A 25,943-nucleotide genomic window follows, 5' to 3' on the forward strand; every position below is an offset into this window, starting at 1 on the left:
ATATAACTACTATAATACTGCCTCCTATGTACAAGAATATAACTACTATAATACTGCTCCTATGTACAATAATATAACTACTATAATACCGCTCCTATGTACAAGAATATAACTACTATAATACTGCTCCTATGTACAAGACTATAACTACTATAATACCGCTCCTATGTACAAGAATATAACTACTATAATACTGCTCCTATCTGCAAGAATATAACTACTATAATACTGCTCCTATGTACAAGAATATAACTACTATAATACTGCTCCTATGTACAAGAATATAACTACTATAATACTGCCTCCTATGTGCAAGAATATAACTACTATAATACTGCCTCCTATGTACAAGAATATAACTACTATAATACTGCTCCTATGTACAATAATATAACTACTATAATACTGCCTTCTATGTACAAGATACAAGTCCCAGCATGGTATTGGTTGTGATCGCTGCAGCTATCAGGCCACATATTGACTACAGCTGGTCTGTGGACTCTTTACACTGAATATTAGTGGCCATTGTATGATTTGACCATATGTTTCCATGTAAATTGACTTCCTCTAGTTGTTGGGTTCTGATCTGTTTTGGACTCTTGGTTCCCTTTATCTTTGACTTTTCGCCTTTTACATATATTTTTTTTTTTTGTGTGTGTGTTTTTATTGAGTGTTAAAATGAACCAACTTCTAGGTTCCTGGGAAATATTGAGCCTCCTCGTTTGGCAGCAGAACTTTTCATGGTTCACACAGGAACTCTGAGAGATGGCTGGACCGTCCCGGGCTCTAAACCCCAGGTCAGGTTCTGTCGTGATCAGTGGCTGGTGAATTGGCTTGTGTACTGAAAGAGTCTGTCCTCGCTGCTCTGAAGGTTGCCAGAAAACGCTTGGGGTCTCCAAAGCAAAGAGCGAGCCAAGACCTCTACTATTTATTTTGACATAAAAATACATGTGCCCAGCAAACGGAAGGCTGTGAGTGTATCTATAGCCGTGCTGACGCGATTCCCCTCGCTGAGGCGCACACCATCTGGATTCCCAGTACAGGGGGGTAGTATGTCATCCTTTTATGATTGCTGCTTATGAATTCCTAATATACTAATTTTAAAATCCTCCCAAGGACTCGCTGCCTAATCAGTTTCGAAAATCTTGTTTACGTTTCCCCAGTATCTCATCAGACTCGGGTGTTAAATTTATTTATTTATTTTGTTTTCACTGTATCACTTTATAATTCAGGACAGCAAGTGGACTGGAGCAAGTGACACCCGTACTGAGCACCAGATTGTATTCTGCTGTTCTCCCGGCAAAGCACTGCACTACTATACTCTATATTCAAAAATGTGTCTACTATAATACTGCTCCTATGTACAAGAATATAACTACTATAATACTGCTCCTATGTACAAGAATATAACTACTATAATACTGCTCCTATGTACAAGAATATAACTACTATAATACTGCTCCTATGTACAAGAATATAACTACTATAATACTGCCTCCTATGTACAAGAATATAACTACTATAATACTGCTCCTATGTACAAGAATATAACTACTATAATACTGCCTCCTATGTACAAGAATATAACTACTATAATACTGCCTCCTATGTACAAGAATATAACTACTATAATACTGCTCCTATGTACAGGAATATAACTACTATAATACTGCTCCTATATATAAGAATATAACTACTATAATACTGTCTCCTATGTACAAGAATATAACTACTATAATACTGCTCCTATGTACAAGAATATAACTACTATAATACTGCTCCTATGTACAAGAATATAACTACTATAATACTGCTCCTATGTACAAGAATATAACTACTATAATACTGCTCCTATGTACAAGAATATAACTACTATAATACTGCCTCATATGTACAGGAATATAACTACTATAATACTGCCTCCTATGTACAAGAATATAACTACTATAATACTGCCTCCTATGTACAAGAATATAACTACTATAATACTGCCTCCTATGTACAAGAATATAACTGCCATAATACTGCTCCTATGTACAAGAATATAACTGCTACAATACTGCTCCTATGTACAAGAATATAACTACTATAATACTGCCTCATATGTACAGGAATATAACTACTATAATACTGCCTCCTATGTACAAGAATATAACTGCCATAATACTGCTCCTATGTACAAGAATATGACTACTATAATACTGCTCCTATGTACAAGAATATGACTACTATAATACTGCTCCTATGTACAAGAATATAACTACTATAATACTGCTCCTATGTACAAGAATATAACTGCTATAATACTGCCTCCTATGTACAAGAATATAACTACTATAATACTGCTCCTATGTGCAGGAATATAACTACTATAATACTGCTCCTATGTACAAGAATATAACTACTATAATATTGCTCCTATGTACAAGAATATAACTACTATAATACTGCCTCCTATGTACAAGAATATAACTACTATAATACTGCTCCTATGTACAGGAATATCACTACTATAATACTGGAGTACAGGAGTATTGTCATGTAGCACTGAGTATTTTCGGCAGTCATTGGCAGTGGGTTCTCATCGGCTGATGTCAGGGTCGCAGTTTTACCTTTTGTATAGAAGTATGTATGTGACGCTTTGGCTTTGAGCGCTTGGCGGGGGTTTTTACGGCTCTTTGTGTGGGAATGTGAGCTGTGCTGCGGGGCATCTGAACATTTCTGAAGATTTAAAAGCTTCCTGCACATTATTCCTTGGTTTATAATGACTGAACTGCAGAGAATCGCGGCTGTAAGTGAATGTACACCAGGAGCAAAAGTATACCGACACCTGGGTGCGCGCTGTCCACACGTGCTGAGGGAACGCTGCTGGAGCGGCGGTTTGTGTGGATCCAGCAGAAATATTCCTTTGGTATATCTCCTGATTCCAGAGGACTGCGTTCATAGTTCTTCTAAGCTGGAGTCTAAAGAGGTAACCTTTCCCGTATCCGCAGGAGTGCATGATTGGTGATGGTCCGAATCCTGGGGCCCCCGACCATCACGAGGATAGGGGCCTGTGTTCCATGGTTTGAATGAAGTGGCGGATACATGTGCGCTGCTGCTGCCAGAGACAGCCAAGCGCCATAGTCGCCTGTAGCTCCGTAGAGATCTCGCTTGACTACTGCTCCTTTGAATTCGGGGGGGGGGGGGGGGGAGGGAATCGGTGTAGTATCCGGTTCTCATTATCAGTGGAGTCACAGCCGTCCGCTCCTCACCGATCAGTAACTTATCCCTCATTCTGTGTATAGGTGATAGGTTTAACCCTTAAAGGGGTTGTCTCACTTCAGCTTGATTTATTTCTCCATCACATTATACACTGCTCGTTTCCATGGCTATGACCACCCTTGAATCCATCAGCGGTGGTCGGGCTTGCACACTATGGGGGAAAAGCATCTGCCTCACTGGTCCCTGGGACCGCGGTAACGCACATAGGCTGGTGTGCAAGCACGACCACCGCTGCTGAATTCAAGGCACCTACTCGTGGTATACAGTGAAGAGCGCTGCGGCCTTTACAAACAGCTAACTTGGGGGGGGGGGGGTGGTTGGACCGCCACCAATATGATATCGATGCCCTGTCTTAAAGTATGGGCCATCAGGATTCTGAATCCCACAAACCCCTTTAACAAATGAAGTTCCTCCAGTTTCTTAAAGGGGTTTAAGGTTTTAGATGAACAGGCCTTAAAGCCCGTCTGTCAGCAGTTCTGTCCCTATGACACCGGCTGACCTGTTACATGTGCGCTCGGCGCCTGTGTTGATCCCATGTTCCTATGTGCCCGCATTCCTGAGAAATATGATGGTTTATTATATGCAAATGAGCCTCTAGGAGCAACGGGGGCGTTACCATTACACCGAGAGGCTCTGATCTCTCTGCAACTGCTGCGCTCCCTGCACTTTGACAGGACCAGATGTGATGAGGTTTTCATTGTCTGGTCCTGTCACTGTGCAGGGAGCGGCAGTTGCACAGAGAGCAGAGCCTCTAGGTGTAATGGTAACGCCCCTGTTGCTCCTAGAGGCTCATTTGCATATAATAAAACATCATTTTTCTCAGCAGCGCGGGCACATAGGAACATGGGACCAACAGACGCCGAGCGCACATGTAACAGGTCAGCCGGTGTCATAGGGACAAATCTGCGGACAGATGGACTTTAAATCTCTGTGAAAAATTCTACAATTTTCAATCAGATTTCATTTCATAATTCCTCACTGTTTTCAAGATTTCCGCTTGCTGTCGGTTTACGAGAACACTCTCTAGTTTCCATTCAGAGGCAGTTGCCTTGTCCGTAGCCTGTCCTGCGCAGTGGTATCCGGTGCAGACAATGCTTTAATGAGGATCACGCGCTGCGCTCACCGCTCTGCCGGATTGTTACACTGTATCCGCCATTCACCTTACAGCAGGTGGTGTGAAGTGACTCGGCTGCACCTACCTGCTGCCATACAGACCCTATGGGGCATTGCACTGTGTTGGGAATCCTCTTAGCGTTGTGACGCCCCCCCCCCGCAGACACAACTTTGCTTGTAGACCCTAGAAATGCCTAATCCACTGCTTTTGAGATGAGGACGCCCCTTTAAGCAGTTCTTGGTCGCTGACACTTTGTAGATTATTTCGGTACACTTGTATCGGTCAGTGACAAGTCTCTGTGTTTCTTTATCTGTTACAGGGAGGTTTGGAGCTTCAGGACGGGACATTGGTCGGTAAGTGCTCGTCATGGTCTTATAGGTTTCCTTCAGCGTTCGATACTTACTGTCTATAGGAAGTAAAACGTCTTGTTGTCGTAGTTTCCCTTTAACCCATTATTGACCGTCCCACAGTGTTTTGGCTTTGGTACACTGACACCCCTGCAGTTGAACAGGTTGAGTCCATGACCGGAGGAGACCAAAGTGGTTTATGAGGGGGTTGTATAAGTTAGTGCAAGAGGGCTGCTTTTTTTTGTTTTTTTATTTGCCTACAGATACTGCGCCATTCTTGTCCTTGGGCCACATCTAGACCTGTCCACTCATGATATTGATGAGGTGGAGCGGTGACCGAGGCGGAGCCATGATGTGGTCGGGGGGGGGATGGAGACGAGTAAAAGGTTGCCATCTACAGTTTTATAGTGGAAAGAGCAGGGTCCTCCCCACAGCACAGAGGATTTCAGGAGATTGTGTTGATCTTGTGAGGAGGTCACAGACTGAGTGTTACTGGAAGGAGCAGGTTCCCCTGCAGCACAGAGGATTTCAGGAGAGGAGTGTGCTGATCTTGTGAGGAAGACACAGACAGTTACTTGGTGGAAGGAGCAGGGTCCACAGTAGTACAGAGGATTTCAGGAGAGGAGTGCGCTTTTCTTGTGGAGAGGACACAGACTGAGGGTTACATAGTGGAAGGAGCAGGGTTCACAGCAGAACAGAGGATTTCAGGAGAAGAGTGTGCTGGTCTTGTGGGAGGAGCAGAGTCCACAGCAGAACAGAGGATTTCAGGAGAGGAGTGCGCTGTTCTTGTGGAGAGGACACAGGTTGAGTGTTAACTAGTGGAAGGAGCAGGGTCCACAGCAGAACAGAGGATTTCAGGAGAGGGGTGTGCTGGTCTTGTGGGAGGAGCAGACTCCACAGCAGCACGGCCGCGTCTCTGGGGCCGACCTGGACTTTCGTGACCCGAAGTGACGGTATCCTAGTAATTTATGGTCCAGGCGGTCTTGATCGGACCGCGGCTCTGCGGTACTGTACCCACATGATGATGGGCCCTGCAGTAGCTCCGTGATCAGATCCGAACTGACTGGATCATACATGACTGCGGTGGTCCGTTTGTGTCGGGGGAGCCGTGGTTGGCCCTGGTGATGCCGCCGACACACAGATCGGGTTTCCCTGGCCGATCTTTCCTATGTATTGGCTCTTGCGTAGTGAGAGGAGACATTCCCAGAAGCACAGAGTGTTTCAGAAGGCTATTGTTCTGTCCATTATTATTCCACCTCCTGACCCTTGCGATCAGACAGATGACTTCTGTTGCTGCTGTAACCTTGGTGAGATATTTCGGGAGGGTGTTACAGGCTCTTGCACCTCTTCACGTCGCGCTGCTAATGCATCAGTTCTCAGTAACTCCGGAACATTGTGTTTCCGAGGATTTTCTTCGGCTAAGAATAAAACGCTGCGTGGTGTTTATGCAAATCTAATTATTTTTGTTTCTTTTTTTTTTTGAGCCAGAATATTCTCCTTTTTACTCTGCTGAAAATCCGGCTGTGGGTTCGGATCGGGGCAGAGGGATCATCAAAGCACGGCCGTCTCCCATGACCCCAGTGTGGCCTTATCCGTCAGTGATGTCATAGGGAGCCCCATGGGCACTCGGGGGGGCCTCTCGTGCACCAGACGCGGGGCATTTATTATCACTTGGATATTACATATTTATATGAAACCACTGATACCACATTAACATCAGGGCATGAGAAGGTTAACATAATAGAGGATATTTTTCTTGCCGTTGTAATTTTTTATTTGCTTTTGTATAGTCAATGAGAAAAATTAAATCACGAAAGCAGGGGTCCCATATGAGAGTGGAGCAGCGTCGCACATGGGTGGCCAAAGCTCTAAACTTCTGCTGGAGATGGCGCACAGATGTGAATGGAGAGGCGACTGCGCATGCGCTACTCTGTGACGTTTGTGTTTGTGATCACTGTAGGTCCCAGTGATCAGACATTTATCATTTAGGCCTCATGCACACGAACGTGTGCTGGCCGGGCCTGTGCTGCGAACCGCAAATTGCAGTTGGCAATGAACGGGCCCCGACTATAGGGCTGCCGCATGCGGATCGCGAATGGTGCCTGCACCGCAGAAAAGTAGTGCATGCACTATTTATTTTTTTGCGGTGCGAAGGCACAGACAGTTCCTGCTGCTGTATAAAAAGGCTCTCAGAGGCTACTTTTGGGTAGTGTACCTCTTGGTGAGCGATCGATTGCTAAGACATGCCTGTACAATGACATTTGCCCAGTGGACAGACTTGAATAAAGGGGCACATTATTGGACTGAGAGAAGCAGGATGGTCACTTCGTCAAATTACCCACCATCTAGGCTGTTCTGTCCATGTGGAGCAAAATGAAAACCCCCCCCCCCCCCCCCCCATTGCAGGCAGCACTACTCTGCAATCTTTGACCGCCTTAGCCTGCCTGTGAGACTACCTCGAAAAATCCATTTTGCCCAGAGAGGGCCATATTATGTTAGTTCTGATGTAGTAACTGACAACTCTTTGAACCCAGATATGTGCTCCTGTGTAGTTGTCGCTTCTCTTCTTCCACTCCTTTTGACAACTTACACGCAGTATATTACTCAGTAGGGGGTGAAAGCGAGTCCTGGAGAAGTGTCCTGTTCTCCACAATGGGGAAAATCATTCAGAATTGATGTTGCTGTATTTTTTTTCTTCTTAATGGAAGTCTCCTACGTAATACAACCCAGATCTGTGTGTCCAGGATGCTGCTATCTTCTCCCATGCAAACTGCCTTGTGTGTGCGTTCTTCCAGGTCTGCACCCTGTGTCATCTGCTCTCGCCCCTCTCCACACTGTGATTTTCCATGCGCAGCCTCCTCCACCTCCCTCCTGCAGTCTCTAAGGGCTTTATGCATTCTGCCATAGCCGTTTTTATGGTCCGCAAATTGCGGATCGTCAAAACACGGATACCGACCGTGTCCAGCCCGCTATAGAACAGTCCGTAATACGGACATATTCTATTTTTTATTATTTTTTTTTTTTTTTTTAAGGGTCAGGTGGAATGGACGTATCACATGACCCATTGAAGTGAATGGGTTCCCATCCGATCTGCAAAAACTGGGGGGAAAAAAACTATGGCCGTGTGCATCAACCCTAACACTGAGAGGGGGGAGGAGGAGAGCAGATAATAGAGCCGTCAGCAGCTAGGTGAAGGACTTGCACGCGCTCTGCAAAAACAAAATGACAGAATTTTTAATGCTGATTTTATTTGGAAAGTTGCTTCATTTTGCATTTAGGAATCAAAGTAACAATAAAATAAAAAAATGCAATGCACAGGTGTGAAGAGCGTAGAATGTGAGCAGCACCCAGAGCCCTTCCTGCATCAATCACACACAGAGCATTTTAGGCAATGATTTCCCTCCTCCTCCTCCAGTATGTGCCGGAAGGACGTCCATGTGCTCCCCTTCCTGATCCCCGGCCAGCGAGTACTGCAGGGTGGTCCTCTGATTAAAACCTTCTCCTCACATTCTTCTCCAGCTCCACAATGACTCTCTGTGGAGGTTTTGAATTAATGCGTTCCTGCGCTGACATGGCGGCTGCTGCTGCGGGGGGGGGGGGGGGGGGGGCACGCTCCGGTTATGACGGCGGCAGATTTTGCCACTAATTCCACAGCAAACCTGTAGCAAAGGCGTAATATGTTCCCTGTAGATTTTGCCAAGGATTTTAATGGTGAAATCCGCCAGAAGAATCTGCATACTCCGGATTTAAATTTTTTTAAAAATTTAAATTTTTTTTGTGGATGAGATTTGCTACCCTCGTAATAGGCAGCATATTTTCTGCCTGCAAATCTGGACTGAAAATCCATGGCATTTCCTCTCTGTTTGGACATAGCCTAAGGGCTCTTTCACACGAGCGGATGCCGTGCGGGTAATCCGCTGCGTGAAAGAGAGCCAAGCCCCGCTCCGGACAGCAGAGACTCGGAGCACTAACATGACTGATAATGCTCTTTGCCTCTCTGTGATCCTTTTACTACAAAATCCCAGTGAGATAAAGTTGTCACCGTGATTTTGTAGTAAAGAGATCACGGAGCATCATCAGTCATGTTACTGCTCCGCGTCTCTGCTGTCCGGAGCGGGGCTTGGCTCTCTTTCACGCAGCAGATTAACCGCACGGCATCCGCTCGTGTGAAAGAGCCCTAAGGGTTTCTGCCATGCAGTTTTGCAATGAGCGTCTCCTGTGCTAGCTGCCGAACAGCTGCAATTTACGGTAAAATGAGTGTATTACATGGCCAACCACTCATGTCGCCGAGCGCTGTGTAATACCGCATGTCCCCTGGGCGATCACAGCTGATCTGTAAAGAGCAGAGGGTTTGTTACAATGTATCCAGAGCGGACCATCATGTTGGTTAAAGAGATCACCAACACATAGGTCTTCTGATCATTTGCTACAGTGTATCAGTGTGTGTGTGGGGGGGGGGGTGTATGTATCAAGCCAGAGAACAGACTGTTAAAAGGGTTTTCTGAGACTTTACGACTGATGACCTGTCCTCTGGATAGGTTACCAATATCTGATCGGTGGGGGTCCGACACCCAGGACCCCTGCCGATCAGCTGTTTGAGAAAGCATCGGAGCCCCTGTGAGTGCAGCCTTCCCACAGCGCCGTACATGGTATAGTGGCCGTGCTTGGTATCACAGCTCAGCTCAATGAGGCTGAGCCGCTCCTAGGCCACGTGACTGATGAACGTGTCGTCGCTGGCTGTGACGCTATTGCGAGCACCAGTGCCTTCTCAACCAGCTGGTCGGTGGGGGTCTCGGGTGTCAGACCCCCACAGATCAGATACTGAGGATAGGTCATCAGTATTAACTTCTCAGAAAACCCTTTTCCATGGTTACGACCACCCTGCGATCCAGCAGTGGTGGTCATACTTGCACACTATAGTAAAAAGCACCAGCCTATGTGCGGTGCCGCGGTCCCGGCCACCAGAGAGGCCTGCACTTTTTTACTATAGCGTGCTCGATCGACCACCACTGATGGATTGCAGGGTGGTCGTAACCATGGAAACGAGCAGTGTATAATGTGATGGGGAAATGAATCCAGCCAGCAGAGGAGGCAATATGGAGAATCACATTACATTAGTAAGTGCCTTGTATTAACTTTCTCTACATATAATGTTTGCTGATGTGAGACGACCACTTAAGGCTACATGCACGCCACCGTATGTGTTTTGCCCAAAACCCAACGATATCTGTATGCCATCCGTTTTTTTTTTTTGCGGAACCATTGTAACTGTCTAAAACTGACAAGAATAGGACATGTTCTATTTTTTTTATTTGCGTGGCTACGGAACGGACATACTGATGCGGACAGCACACGGCGCGCTGTCCGCATTTTTTGCGCACCCATTGATATGAATAGGTCCGCATCCTATCCGCAAAAAAAATAAAAAAAGGAATGGACACGGAAACAAACAACGTTCGTGTGCATGTAGCAGAAGGTTGTCCACACTGTAGCAAACCCACAGCCGTGAGAGGTATTCTGCCTCTGCAAACTTTTTTTTTCTTTCTGTTCACTGACTGCAAGCACAGATCTTGAAAAAGGTGAAGAATTGAAAGTCAGATTACGTTGCTGGACTTGTTCTCCTACCCCGTCGCAGACGTAGCCGGTGCTATATGGCTCCGTATATGCGCCATCTGGTGTGCGCTCGGGCACGCGGACCGATAGCGGGAAGGACCTTCCCGAGTGCGCCAGTCACACTCCACCTGACCCCATATGGCGGTGACGATCGTCATTGCCAGTAAGCATCTGCTCTGTGTACGTTATACGGCACATGATGGCGGTAACACAGAACAGCTGTAGCGAGCTGGACTCCTCTGAGGACCCCCCTCCCGGGGTTTTTTTTAATTTTTATTTTTTTAGGGGTTGCATTGACATCACTAATTAAACCCAGACAGAGATGGAGAACAGCAGGAAATGCCTGGAGTCCCTCGCTCCGCTCCAAAACACTCCGCTACTTTCTAAAGACAATCAGTTCTTGAACCGAATGCAAGAGCTGCAGTAAAAACTGACACAAAAGCCATCTATAGCTTCCTGTTGCCAACCCCTCATGCTACCAACTTATCTGATGCATTTAAGGGGTAGTGGGCATAGGGATTGGGTCTGGCTTGTGCCCCCTAACCCCCCCCCATTGACACTACAACTCGTGGTTGCATTAGATAGCAGGAGGGGAGAGTTAAGTGACTGTGCGCGACAGTCGGCTCTGCTACATGTCTGCACATGGCCTGATGCAGAGCGGGGTCTGTCAGAAGCAGTATTGTGTTTGTCGTTTAGCTCAGCTCGTCGACTTTAACCCTTGCCTGCTACATCTGTAATGACTGGCCAGATTTGGGAGACGCAGCAGATTTGAGTTTTGGCGATTTTTAAGCTTCATATCGGTGGTTTTACATAGGACTGCAGCTAACGTGAACCCTGCTGCTTTGTCTTCAGAGAGTTCTGATGATGCCTCCCCGAGGAGCTCGTTCAGCTCTGCTGCATCATTCCATTTATGTTGTGAGTTACTTTACTGGAATCTTAGTAACAGACGTAGATTGTAAAGCCTCATTCACACGTCCGTGGATGTAAGGGCTCCATGCCCGTGCTGCGGACCGCAAATTGCTGTCTGCAATGCACGGGCTGCCGAATGCGGATCGCGGACCCATTCACTTGATCCGCGATCTGTATCCGACCGTCCGCACTGCAAAAAAGTAGTGCACGCTTCCGTGCTAAAAAACACGGACTGTGGTAAAAACTGATGTGCGAATACAATAAAATAAGTGGGTGCGTCTGCTGTCCGTGGAGAACACGTACAGCACAAGTGTGCCGAACCCTGACGCGTGAGACTTTAGGCCTCATGCACACGGCCGTTGGGCTTGCACACTTAAATGGGTCCGGAGATGCGGAACGGAGTCACGGAACGAAGCACTACGGAGTGCTTCCATGGGGTTTCTTTCCATTGTTCCGCACTGCAAATAAATATGACATGACGTATATATATTTTTGCGGTGCGGACAGACCACGGACCCATTCAAGTTGAATGGGTCCGGCCCGCTGCACGGATGTTGCCTGTGCAGCATGAGGCCTTAGGCTGAAAAAAGACATCTGTCCGTCCAGTTTAGTCCGTTCTCCTGCAGGTTGAATCCCCGGACCTCTTGCTGTATAATCAGCGTCCTGGGCGCCGCTGATCCCTGCCGGGTGTAGCCAGTTTTGAAGCAGTTTTTGGATTTAAAAAATAAAATAAAAATCCTATCTGTCCTTTATACGTTCACTCCTTTTATGATCCACTCTTTAATTTATGCTTCAAAAACTGCATCTAAAACCCTAAATGTGCGGCGGTGCCTTTACCGCGCTGTGTTTCTCACAGCCGCACTTAGTTCTTTCTTTCTTTCCTGATCGCTCTCCTTCCAAGGCAGGAAAAAGCTTTTGACGTTAGCAAAAACGCTTGACGGTTCCCAGCTGCTGATAGGAGGGAAATCCCAATGATAGGGGGCGCCCAGCACGCCGCGCAGCCCACATCTGCTACACCACAGTGACTGGAGGTGCAGGGGCTCAGCCGGCAGCTGAAGGCTTCAGCGCAGGTGTGTAGAATGGGCTCGGGGTAAAGCTCTGGCGGTATCATTGCTGGACTCAGACCTGTCTGGAGGCTTTTCTGGGCTGGAAGTTGGGATTTGTACAAAATCCAGAAGTGAAAATCCGCGGGGGTCCCGGGTCTGTCAGCCCGGCGGGTATGTTGTATTAATATCCTAGTTCATGCTTGTTACATTATCGCTAGTATTGTCTGTGATTAGCGGCCTTTGTTTCATTATGTTGTTATATGTTTTAGATTAGTTTTTCCTGTTTATAGTTTGTGGTCATCGGCTTCTCAGGACAAGTCCTTGCTGAGGTTTATTTGCACTTTTGCGCCTTTTGCAGCATTTGCTGTACTTTTGTGTGGGTGGGGGGGTGTTAATGCATTATTTTTTATTTTTTTTAAATAGTTGAGGGTCTATGGGCACCCAGGCATGTTTTTTTGCTACTGTGTTTTTTGTTCATTAGGTGGTTTTTCTTTTTTTTTTTTTCTTATCTTTCTCACGTTTCAAGTGCAGCATGTGGAAACTGTACAGTTATTTATTATTATTATTATTTTATAAGCTACACACAAAAAACTGCTGTTAAAAAACAGCAAAATGGTCCCCTTCATTTGTATGGGGGCTATCCATCCATGAAAACCTTTGGACTGCGTTATTTACAGTCCGTCCATAACCCATAGACTGTCATTGTTCCTCAGTCGTGTGAATGTAGCTTTAGGGCCCTTGCACACGACCGTATGCCCTCCGAGATATACGCCATATGTCCCGGAGCGGCATACATCGTGCGCACAGCGTCATAGATTACAGTGATGCTCTGCGCGTCGGGCCGCCCTCATAAGATGCAGGACATTAGCCCCGCACAGCATCACTGTAATCTATGACGCTGTGCGCTCCGATGCGCACGATGTATGGCGCTCCGGGACATATGGCCCGCTCACGGACCGTATATATCTCGGAGGGCATACGGTCGTTGTGGGCAAGAGTTCTTAGAGCTCATGCACACGACCGCCGCCTGTTTTGCAGTCTGCAAATTGCGGATCCACAAAACACGGATACCAGTCGTGTGGGTTCCGCATTTTGCGTCCGCCCCTCTATAGAACTGTCCTGTCCTTGTTCATTTCCATCGGGTGAAATGATCTTTCTTGCAGCGCGTTAAGTGCTTTCTGGACTGCAGATAGTGCAGTGTGAACAGCGACTTACTGCTCGGAAAACACGGTGGGGGGGGGGGAACAGTTGTGGAAACCCTAGTTTATCCAATTTTCACCACTTTTTTTTTTTTTAACAGGTCCTAGGCGCAGACAAATTAGTAAATCTGGGCCGCAGTTTTTTTGTTTTGTGTTTTTTTTTTTTTTTTTTTTTTTTTTTTTTTTTTTTAAAGGTATTTTTTGCACAGACGACCAGAAAAAAAAAACATGCGGTTATTCTGACAGACAAAATTCAGGAGTGTAAGGATCCTTAAAGGGGTTGTGAAGAATTGGAAAACATGGCTGCTTTCTTGCCAAAAAAAAAAAGTACAAGACTTTTTAACCCACAGGCTTCGGGCGTTAACGCAGATCAGCTCCAATGGAGCGGAGCCGCAATACCAGACACAACCTGTGGACAGGAGTGGTGCTGTTTCCAGAAGAAAGCACATATATATATTTTTTTTTTTATAAATAGGAACCAACCCTTTATTATGCGGTGCTCTCCAACTCCTGTCAGACGTTATTAGAGGGGGGTCTGCTGCGTCCTGTGACCCCCTACCTCCATCAGATGCTGATACGAGGGGGGGGCCATACAGCTTCTCGCAGGTATTCGCCTGTCCTTCAGCCACAGAGGGCAATAGAGAAATAAGAGGGGCTTCACGGTCAGGGGGGGTAGCGAGCACCTGACTGAGGCAGGACCGTCTTCTGAATCCTCGCCCCCCTCCTTTCTCTAGTCAAAGCCGGCTTATTGTCAGGCCTGGATCCAGGGCGCCTAGACGTTGCTTTTTGGGTCACTGGCGCCTTATTGTCGCTGCCCCAGATTTAGGCGTCGGTCCTGTTATCTTCACGGCTCGGTGTCTATTACCTGGACAAGCCTTTATCCCCCCCGCCGTGGATTGACCTAATTGGCTGCAGCACCGAGGCGCCTTCTGGTGTCGTAACCGTCACTTGTCCCATATTCGGCCGTCCCGATTTACCAATGTCTTACTTATCGTCTACCATTTCCCCCCGTTGAGACGTTGGGCGTCCATCTGGACTGGACCCTCTATGCTGCCCAGTCTCAGGATGGCACCAGGCTCCGAACACTTACTAGCCGTCCATGTGCTCTTCTCAGGGCTATGGACATCGGGGGTGAGGGGGTGTCCCTCCCAGGACCACCCTCCGAATCCCAATGGAGAGTAGGCCATCCATGTAATACTACAGCAGTTCTAAAAGGGAATTTCTACCACTGGGTAACCCCCTTTAAGAAGATGTCGTTTTATTGCGATGATCAGCTTCCCTACATTATCTTTTGGAGCCGAATGTAATCTATAATCCACCTCCGTGCTCAGGCTGCTGTTCCGTCCCCTACCCATGCTTTATACTGCAGCTCTGCTCCATGAGGGAACAGCTATGATCAGCGACTCCAGCCTCGTTGCAATATTGGAGTCACTAAAGGTTCAGAGCTTGTTGTTTCCTCAGGCACCAAGGCCTCGGGCGATGATAAAACCGCCACAATATACCTTGTGAGCGGAGTGACCCAGTTACGGGGGAGGGGGGGGGGGTCCAGTCGGGGGTTCTGGACGCGGAGAGTCACATAATAGCCCAGTGTTTTCCAGCTGGCCGGTAATCATCCCCAGGTGTTCAGTCCAGCGGATCACCGTGATGTCACCCGGATATCGTGTGGGGTCTCGTGTTCTCTGGTGTCATCCAGAAAATCCGCTAATACAGTGTGTGGCTAAACTACTACTCCCAGCAGGGCCGACTGTCGGGGCAGCAGTAAATTGACCAATCCGATACAGATTTGTTCTCCTTGATGTTCTTTTACAAATTGCCACAAAAAAACGCAAAATGATCGCAGCAGATTAGTCACTTAAAGGGGGGGGGGGGGGGTCTAGCGCACAAGTCGGTGTTTGGATGGCTCCACATCAACGGTCAGCACCGCAAGTGGTTGTGGTGCTGCTTAAAGTCTGACCCCCCCCCCCCCGAAGTGGCGTCGGTGACCCAGCCTCGTCCTTAATGAAGTCCCTGAAAACCCCTTTAAAACAATCTCCTCCTCCTCCTCGCTGACATCACCACAGGAGTGGACAGGTCACTGCTACAGACTGCTGAAATACTCTGTGCTGCTGCGCACCCTGCTACTTTTTGCTGTAAAACCTGCAGTTTGCGTTGTTGCAAAATTCACCCTTGGGTTAGTCCCATTTAAAAGACTTTTATACAGATGACCTACCCTCCGTATACGTCGTCATTATCTGATCGGTGGGGGTCCGACACCCAGCTGTACGAGAAGGCACCGGTGCTCGCAGTATCGCTGCGGACTCCCAACAGCTCGCCAAGCACAGCGCCGTCCATTGTACAGTGGCCGTACTTGGTATTGCGCTGAGCTGCACCTACGCCATGTGACCGATGAACGTGATGTCACAGCCTCCTTAAACAGCTGATCGGCGGGGGTCCCGTGTGTCCGGACCCCTATCAATAGGATACTGATGACTTATCTGGAGGAGAAAGAGAAAACCCCTTTAATGCAGTTTCCAGGTCAAGAATGGACATATCCATTATTTTTTTCCCCTTAAAATGGAATTCAATTCCGCAGACAGAGAAGAATGTGCCACATGGGAAAAAATAAATAAAAAAAATGGCGCCATTTCCAATAAAGAAATAATGGGAAACTTATTGTAAGATTTTTTTGGGCGTAGATTTCCCCTTTTAAAAACGGTGCCATAAAAACACTTTGTGACCCGACACGAGATTGGCCCACTCCTCATCTGAAATCCTCTGTGCTTCTGGGGTCCATACTCCCGTCACGCGGTATTGCCTGCTCCTACATTTCGAGGTCAGATATTTGGTGTGTGATCTGGCGTCAGGTTAACGTCATTATAAAATACCGGAGATCAGCGGCCGCCCGCCTGGTGGAATGCATAACCATAGCCGCCGTTCAATTCATTTCCAAAAGTCAGCAACCTGGTAAAGACCCTCATCATCCGCTCCCCCTGTCCTCGCATGACCTCGCCTGGGTCGTGGTGCGCGTGCGCTGGAAATAAAGGAAGGTGCGAGAACCCTGCTCTGTGTCTATAGAGGGGGGATGGGTTTTCGGGATTGCTCTGCCCCGCGATGGTCACACCATGCTCTCTGAAATTTTAGGGTGTTTTCGTTTAGGTTTTTTTTCTGCGCCATTTCTATAGCCGTATGAAAACGTATTCAAATGTGTGCAAATAGACGCCGTCTGTACCGGATCGGCTTTACAGCTTCTCTGTTCATAGAAAATGACTTGCGGTTTTCTAAGGCCCCTTTCACACGAGCGAGTTTTCCGCGCAATGCGTGATGCGAACGCATCGCGCCCGCGCTGAATCCCGATGCATTCATTTCAATGGGTCTGTGTAGACGAGCGGTGTTTTTCACTTCATCACTTGTGCGTTGCGTGAAAATCGCAGCATGTTCTATATTCTGCGTTTTTTTTCACGCATAGAAGCGAATGGGGCTGCGTGAAAAACGCTTCGCCATCTGACAGCAAGTGCGGACGGGATGCGTTTTTTAACGGATGGTTGCTAGGAGATGTTGTTTGTAAACCTTCAGGTTTTTTTTTTTTTTTGATGCGTTTTTCAAAAAGCATTGCACCCGCACTGGGAAAAACTGAACGACCGAACGCAATCGCAGACTGAACTGACTGAACTTGCTTGCGAAATGGTGCGAGTTTTCCTGAACGCACCCGGACCTAATCCGTATCGTTCGTGTGCACTTTTAAGTTCTTCACTGTTCTCAAGATGGCTGCTTGCTGTCAGTGAGTGGCAGTGCCGTACACACTGGTGGTTTATTATTATTCACATTGTTACCATTGTATCTAGGCTAAAGAATTCTACCTGCACTGATACATTGTAACAAACCGGAAAGAGCCACGTGTTCTCCTCTGACTTAGGATATGGCATATATGACCGTATTACAGCCGTGTGACTGGTCTATCAGTAGAAGCCCCCCTTATAGGGTTAGTTAATAGAGGGTGGTCCCCCCTTCCCCACTGAAGACCCTCCGCTGTCAACCAGCAAATGATCTTGGTTCTGATCTGTGCAATGCTTCGTGTCTCCTTTGGGGGGCTCTGCAGGAAACTGAGCACCTGCTACAGATATTTGGGGTTCAGGACAGCGGGGTGCCCCTTTTTGTCTCATATCTTGTGATCTTATTTCCTCAGGTCTGTTTCTGTGCTGACGCGTCGTGTTTACTGCAGATGCCACTAGTGGCCCCCAGTGGGCAGGGTGTATCTGAGGGCCCGTTCTTGGCACACACGGTGATCGGCGTTTGTTGTTTTCATGCAGACATTAGACTCCTGACTAAAGCAGAGATACTGTGCACTGAAAACCTTCCGCAACTAATACTCCAAAACGTTTTCTCTCGATTCCTCGCCATTTTCGAGATCTCTGCTTGATGTCTGTGAAAGGAAACGTTCATATTTCCATTCATGTGATGCACAGGATTAGAAAAATAAATAAATGTCTGCTTCCTACCAGAAACGGCTCCCCATCGTCCCAGAAGTCGTGTTTTGGTATTCGCTCCACTGAAGTGAATTAAGCTGCAATACCACACACGACCTCTGGACAGAGGTGGCACTGTTTTTTGATAGAACACAGCCATGTTTTTAAAATTCCGGACTCCAGGCTGATCGATTTTCGTGGACGTGACACTGGTCGTTGTAAGGCCAGTGCACAGACACGGCTCGCTGGTGCGGTCACTGCACATCAGGCGGCCTCTGCTTTCTTGTTTTTTATTACGCCTGAGCTACATGCTGTGCTGCACGCACCGTGAAAACGGCGGATTATCTGCCTAATATAGCACAAGCGCCAATTTTCACGAGACTGGTATCATTTTAATAACTATTTTCAGTGATAGTGCCTGGGCTGCAGTACCAAGCACAGCCACTATGCCCTGTCCGGCGCTGTCCTCGGTATAGTATGAATAGGCCACGGCCCCTTCAAACAGTGGATCAGCGAGGGTGCTGTCTGCCAGACATCCCACCAATCTGGTATTGACAACTTCTCCGGAGGATAGGTCATCAGAATGTAAGTCCTGGACAGCCCCTTTAAGAGCACTCCACCGGCTGTCTCATTTGGGAAAACCAATATCTGTTAGACATCAGCAAAGCGGAAGCGGCCTCATCCGCGGTTACGGAACAGGAAGTTGTATTTCCAGGTCACTTTCTGCTCTTGGCGTTGGCAGCGGTCGTGGAGCGTTGATGCCTCCTGCGGGATCCTCATCAGGGGATTTCCTGGGGATTGATGTCTTTGTTCTACAGTCGAGTTTATGTCGGTGTCTTCTAGGTCCAGTTGTGCTGCGGATGAGGGAGAGATCTGGCGGAGGAGGGGGGGTGGGGTGGGGTGGGGGGGCGGCGTACCTTGGGCGCTGCAGACGGAGCATATAAGGTAAAAACTGAAGCCTCCTCCTGGAGAAGTCGCAGGTCAGTCCCATGTAACCTGGTGTACGTGTGATGTGAGCTCAGGTTACACGGGACGTGCCAGCGCTGGGTGGGTGGCTGAGCCTATATTTGGCTGGAGCACAAGCAGACGCTCACCCGTCTCCTACCTGACCCGAGATGCTCTGCAGACAGTAGCTGCCATCTTTACAAGGGGCCTCGTCCGAAGTCAGGCTGGCGGAACCTGATGGCGGATTATCTAATATGTGCGGGCTGCCCTCATTTCTATCCCTAATGGTAAGGATTGGGCTGTTTGATTTCAGCATGCCCAATCCTTCTGTTCTCGGGGAAACACGGCTGACGGCAGCTTTCTCCCACCTCGCCACAGTCCTTATACAGGGTCCGCCAAGTGGGCTCATCTGTGGAGGTAGCTGGCGGATTTGTATCTCGTGTGTATGTCCGACGATAGGGTCATGACCAAGGTTTATATAGGGTAATGACCAAGGTTTATATAGGGTCAAGACCAAGTGTGTTTTTTATTTTTATTTTTTTTTTTTATATCGTGGTGAGATATTAACAATTTTTATTCTAAGGCAATCATGGCAGCACAATTTAAACTAGTGTTCGGTTCCCCTACAGCACCCCCGCAGGCCAAAGTAAGCATTACCTAGTTCTTATTGGGATCCGTGAGCCGTCCATGTAAGGTACGGACATGCAGACCCCTCCAGAAAGAGACGCACTTTATCGCATCTGATGGTAGAATTTGTAATGATTTCACATGTTTGTAGTCTGTCACTATGGAGACGCATAGGCCGTCATAGGAGCTGTAAACCCAAAACAGTAGGAGCCTTATAGCCAGGGTGGAGGGTATGTTTTACACAGCGGGGCCCGCCGTGTCTAGCCTGTGGTGGCATTGCTCCACAGATTATAGCTGATGGGTTGGGGTCCTTCCCTTGGAGGATAACCAAAAAGGGAATTATGGTTTAAAGGGGTACTCCCATTTTAGACTTGGCGCTAGGATATGCTATCAAGGTCAGATAGGCGTGGGACCTGCTCCAATCTCCAGATCACAGGACCTCCCGAAGTGAACAGAGGACGCGCTGCGCGTGCGCAGCCATTTTTAAAAACTCCCATTGCAGGGAATGGAGAACACGCCACACGTGCGCTCTCCTTTACTTCAGGGGCCCTGTTCTGCAGATAGTAGCGAGACCCAAAGGAATTTAAAGGGGCGTCTCCCCTCACACATTGGTGGCAGATCACTAAGATAAGGGGAGACAACCCCTTAAATTCCTTTGTTTCTTAGAGGGGTTTTCCAGGATTAGAAAATACATTGTCTGCTCTCTCTCCAAAACAGCGCCATACCTGTCCACAGGTTGTGTGTGGTATTACAGCTCTGCGCCATTCACTTGTCTGGACAGAGGTGATGCTTCCCCCCCCCCCAAAAGAAAGCAGCCATGTTTTTATAATCCTGGACAACCCCTTTAAGAGTTTGTCCCTGTCCCGGCCTTTTGAGTAATGTCACACTGTGTTTTCGTCATTTAACTTCTGAAACTTGATGCCAAGTAGCCGCCACTTTACCTAAATCAAAACAAGGTTACTGCTGCCATGGCGACGGAGAAACTGTTGTCACCGAAGACTGCGGGATGATTTCTCTAGTGAAGTCTTTGCTGAACCTGGTCCCGTGCTCCCTGTGCACACAGAGACTTCCCTCCTGACTCCGCCAGTTATGTAACTCGTCCTTGTTTGTCTTTTTTACGTGGGTGGGGGGGTTGTCAGTGCTTCCCTCTTAAAGGGGTTGTCCACTTTTTGGACAGTCACTTTTTGTTAGAAGGCTGATCACCGGATATTCCACCGACAGGATGTAGTACAGGAGGCAACCTTGCCACAAGTGCGCAGTTTCTCTGCAGCGTCCCCACAGGAGGAATGAAGTACTACACAGTTCTCTATTCAAATCTATCTATTGAGTCCTCCAGAGCAAGCAACTCCTTTGTAGCTACTTGTTGATCTGACTAATAGATGAGGGTCCCGAGACCCCCATCTATAAGCCAAGAACCACTTAATATTTTTCCAAAATTCTGACCCTGTTAAACAGCTGCAGAGCAGCTTGTTGAGGGGGGGGTTCTGGCCTGCACCTGGAAATGACTAGGGTGGGCTGCTTTCAGTCACAGCAAGCGGGGATCTTGAAAATGGTGCTGAACTGGAACACGAAAATAGAAAACCGTTAGACGATGATTAAGCTCTACAGCATGTACTGCGTGGAGGGCAGGCCCTTTAAGGAAGAGGACGCTTTCTTAAAGGAGACAGACCCTTGTTTAAGACGCCTCTTCGGTGTGTAGTAAGTTCTAATCCCGAACAGGCTCCATGTTTTCCTTGCACCCTGAGCATAAATGTGGGTGCGGGAGGCCAGAGCAGGGACGGTCGGGTGTCCTCACACCTGTGGTCAGGTGCTATACTGTCTCCTGGTGGCCTGAGGATAACCTGGAGCCGTTACTTTGCGGGGTGTGGAAGTAGCAGTGACTTTTGGGGGTCTTTTACAAACATTTTACGCCACTTAAATGTTTTTGCAACTCCTTGAACGCACTTTGCGACAATATTTAGTAGCACAGACGCTTTGCGCCGAATTCGATGCCGTGGCAGGGGCGGGCCGGGACTTAAGCCCCGGCAAATTTGCCAAAATTGTAAATGGGGCACAAGCTATTGGGGCTGCGCCTAATGCCTCGTCGTAAATGAGGCGCACCGTCCAAAAGGAGGAGTAAAAGACCTGCTCTTTGTAAATGACCCCCATTGAGATCCGCTTGGGGTGAGTCTCGCTGCCTCCGTGCCCCTTAAGCCTCCGGTATTCTGATAACGCAGCAATCGGTTCTTGGGGGGGGCGCGCGTCTCATGCTTTCTGTAGGGGGATGGGAATCTTCTGCACTGTTGGGGAGGAGTGGGTTACACGTTGTAATACTTTACACCTTGATTGTGTCTGCAGGGTTTTTGTATTGCAACCCCCACCGTACGGCCCAGCTGTTACCATGGCAGCAGAGGGTTTCTGAATGGCACGATTAGCACGCGGCTGACGGTAGAGGTATACGGATATGTATCGGTAATCAGGATGAATACGCCGCCCGTCACGCCTTTTACCCCCACACATCTCAAATTGTATAAAAAGGTTCCCGTTTGTTGGCGACTTCTGCAGGTGTGTATACCGCCTATAGATGGGGGCTATCGGAAGGTACTGCTGATATCGGACACGTGCAGCCATTGTTCTCCAGACCGCACTCTCCTTGGGGGTCACTTACAGAGGCAGTCTTACGCCAGTGGCTGATAACAGGGAGCGATAGACTGCATGCACCTGCAGCACATGGAGAGAACGCGGACTATAGGAGTAGTGTCCCTTTAAATAAGTTCTGGATTTCTGCGCCCCTCCAGCAGCTTTCCCCCGGGTCTTTCTCGGTGATAGGAGATGGCGCAGCAGCATTATCCCGGACAGCGCTGCGTACCAAATGTGTGAATAAGGGCTCATGCACACGAACGCATTTTCTTTCCGCTTCATTCTTCTTTTCTTTTCTTTTTTTGCGGACCGTATGGGGACCGCAAAAACAACGGAAAGTACTGTGCATTCTGTTTCCGTATTTGTTTTGCAAAAAAGTAGTGCATGTCCTGTTACTGTCCGCAAATGAGGCCCTATTCAAGTCAAAAAATGCGGAACGCATCGGTATTTTGCGGATTCATACTGTAGAAATGCTGCGCCCAGCCCATATTGCTCATGTGTTTTCTGATTTAATAAGTTACTGTTTCCGATCCGCAAAAAAAAAGGATCGCATACGGATATGTTATGTGGAGTAACGGAACGGAAGAGGACTTAAATCAGAGAAGAAAACAAACTCAGATACGGAAAAACGGACCACAAAACCACAACGGCCGTGTGCAGGAGCCCAAAGTCATGTGTGATCTCCCCTGAGTCATCCATTCCTGCAGAGAACCTGATGCCGCTCACTTCAGCCCTGGGAGGAGGAGGAGGAGGAGGAAGAAAAGCGTATTTGTGCAGGGATTAGTTACTGTAAGAGTCTTAGAAGTGCATGCAGTGTGTGACATGAGGCGGCCGGCGCTGTCAGCATCATGTGCTCGGAGCGGGCAGCTGTGACTGGTTCTGTGCGGAGCCCTGTGCACGGCTGAGGAGTCGTCCCAGCACTCCCAGCCTCGCCTGCCAGAAGGGATCCTCTCGCCACCGCCGCTCCCAGGTCTGTATATACACTGCTGGGGTGTCACATTGTATCCGCTATAGTCCCAGGTCTGTATATACACTGCTGGGGTGTCACATTGTATCCGCTATAGTCCCAGGTCTGTATATACACTGCTGGGGTGTCACATTGTATCCGCTATAGTCCCAGGTCTGTATATACACTGCTGGGGTGTCACATTGTATCTGCTATAGTCCCAGGTCTGTATATACACTGCTGGGGTGTCACATTGTATCCGCTATAGTCCCAGGTCTGTATATACACTGCTGGGGTGTCACATTGTATCCGCTATAGTCCCAGGTCTGTATATACACTGCTGGGGTGTCACATTGTATCCGCTATAGTCCCAGGTCTGTATATACACTGCTGGGGTGTTACATTGTATCCGCTATAGTCCCAGGTCTGTATATACACTGCTGGGGTGTCACATTGTATCCGCTATAGTCCCAGGTCTGTATATACACTGCTGGGGAGTCACATTGTATCCGCTATAGTCCCAGGTCTGTATATACACTGCTGGGGTGTTACATTGTATCCGCTATAGTCCCAGGTCTGTATATACACTGCTGGGGTGTCACATTGTATCCGCTATAGTCCCAGGTCTGTATATACACTGCTGGGGTGTCACATTGTATCCGCTATAGTCCCAGGTCTGTATATACACTGCTGGGGTGTCACATTGTATCCGCTATAGTCCCAGGTCTGTATATACACTGCTGGGGTGTCACATTGTATCCGCTATAGTCCCAGGTCTGTATATACACTGCTGGGGTGTCACATTGTATCCGCTATAGTCCCAGGTGTCACATTGTATCCGCTATAGTCCCAGGTGTCACATTGTATCCGCTATAGTCCCAGGTCTGTATATACACTGCTGGGGTGTTACATTGTATCCGCTATAGTCCCAGGTCTGTATATACACTGCTGGGGTGTCACATTGTATCCGCTATAGTCCCAGGTCTGTATATACACTGCTGGGGTGTTACATTGTATCCGCTATAGTCCCAGGTCTGTATATACACTGCTGGGGTGTCACATTGTATCCGCTATAGTCCCAGGTCTGTATATACACTGCTGGGGTGTCACATTGTATCCGCTATAGTCCCAGGTCTGTATATACACTGCTGGGGTGTCACATTGTATCCGCTATAGTCCCAGGTCTGTATATACACTGCTGGGGTGTTACATTGTATCCGCTATAGTCCCAGGTCTGTATATACACTGCTGGGGTGTCACATTGTATCCGCTATAGTCCCAGGTCTGTATATACACTGCTGGGGTGTTACATTGTATCCGCTATAGTCCCAGGTCTGTATATACACTGCTGGGGTGTTACATTGTATCCGCTATAGTCCCAGGTCTGTATATACACTGCTGGGGTGTCACATTGTATCCGCTATAGTCCCAGGTCTGTATATACACTGCTGGGGAGTCACATTGTATCCGCTATAGTCCCAGGTCTGTATATACACTGCTGGGGTGTTACATTGTATCCGCTATAGTCCCAGGTCTGTATATACACTGCTGGGGTGTCACATTGTATCCGCTATAGTCCCAGGTCTGTATATACACTGCTGGGGTGTCACATTGTATCCGCTATAGTCCCAGGTCTGTATATACACTGCTGGGGTGTCACATTGTATCCGCTATAGTCCCAGGTCTGTATATACACTGCTGGGGTGTCACATTGTATCCGCTATAGTCCCAGGTCTGTATATACACTGCTGGGGTGTCACATTGTATCCGCTATAGTCCCAGGTCTGTATATACACTGCTGGGGTGTCACATTGTATCCGCTATAGTCCCAGGTGTCACATTGTATCCGCTATAGTCCCAGGTGTCACATTGTATCCGCTATAGTCCCAGGTCTGTATATACACTGCTGGGGTGTTACATTGTATCCGCTATAGTCCCAGGTCTGTATATACACTGCTGGGGTGTCACATTGTATCCGCTATAGTCCCAGGTCTGTATATACACTGCTGGGGTGTCACATTGTATCCGCTATAGTCCCAGGTCTGTATATACACTGCTGGGGTGTCACATTGTATCCGCTATAGTCCCAGGTCTGTATATACACTGCTGGGGTGTCACATTGTATCCGCTATAGTCCCAGGTCTGTATATACACTGCTGGGGTGTTACATTGTATCCGCTATAGTCCCAGGTCTGTATATACACTGCTGGGGTGTTACATTGTATCCGCTATAGTCCCAGGTCTGTATGTACACTGCTGGGGTGTCACATTGTATCCGCTATAGTCCCAGGTTTGTATGTACACTGCTGGGGTGTCACATTGTATCCGCTATAGTCCCAGGTGTCACATTGTATCCGCTATAGTCCCAGGTGTCACATTGTATCCGCTATAGTCCCAGGTCTGTATATACACTGCTGGGGTGTTACATTGTATCCGCTATAGTCCCAGGTGTCACATTGTATCCGCTATAGTCCCAGGTCTGTATATACACTGCTGGGGTGTCACATTGTATCCGCTATAGTCCCAGGTCTGTATATACACTGCTGGGGTGTCACATTGTATCCGCTATAGTCCCAGGTCTGTATGTACACTGCTGGGGTGTCACATTGTATCCGCTATAGTCCCAGGTCTGTATATACACTGCTGGGGTGTCACATTGTATCCGCTATAGTCCCAGGTCTGTATATACACTGCTGGGGTGTCACATTGTATCCGCTATAGTCCCAGGTCTGTATATACACTGCTGGGGTGTTACATTGTATCCGCTATAGTCCCAGGTCTGTATATACACTGCTGGGGTGTCACATTGTATCCGCTATAGTCCCAGGTCTGTATATACACTGCTGGGGTGTTACATTGTATCCGCTATAGT

At 47.9% G+C, this 25,943-nt stretch overlaps 1 protein-coding gene across 5 annotated transcripts in view; it reads left to right on the forward strand.

Annotated features, from left to right (window-relative positions):
• The window catches only part of PTP4A3 (protein tyrosine phosphatase 4A3), a 65,413-nt gene that overhangs the window by 19,476 nt on the left and 19,994 nt on the right, over nucleotides 1-25,943 (forward strand). For 2 of the 5 annotated variants that reach the window (XM_040432134.1, XM_040432140.1), the window contains exon 2: nucleotides 4,698-4,731. The exons of 1 other annotated variant lie outside the window; for it this stretch is intronic. The gene's annotated coding sequence lies outside the window, so the exon portion shown is untranslated. Of the gene's footprint in view, nucleotides 1-4,697; nucleotides 4,732-12,269; nucleotides 12,465-22,936; nucleotides 23,096-25,943 lie in introns of those variants that run through there. 2 more of the 5 variants (XM_040432136.1, XM_040432135.1) reach the window with 2 other exon arrangements.

The sequence above is a fragment of the Bufo bufo genome, chromosome 5 (assembly GCF_905171765.1).
Source record: "Bufo bufo chromosome 5, aBufBuf1.1, whole genome shotgun sequence".
NCBI lineage: Eukaryota > Metazoa > Chordata > Amphibia > Anura > Bufonidae > Bufo > Bufo bufo.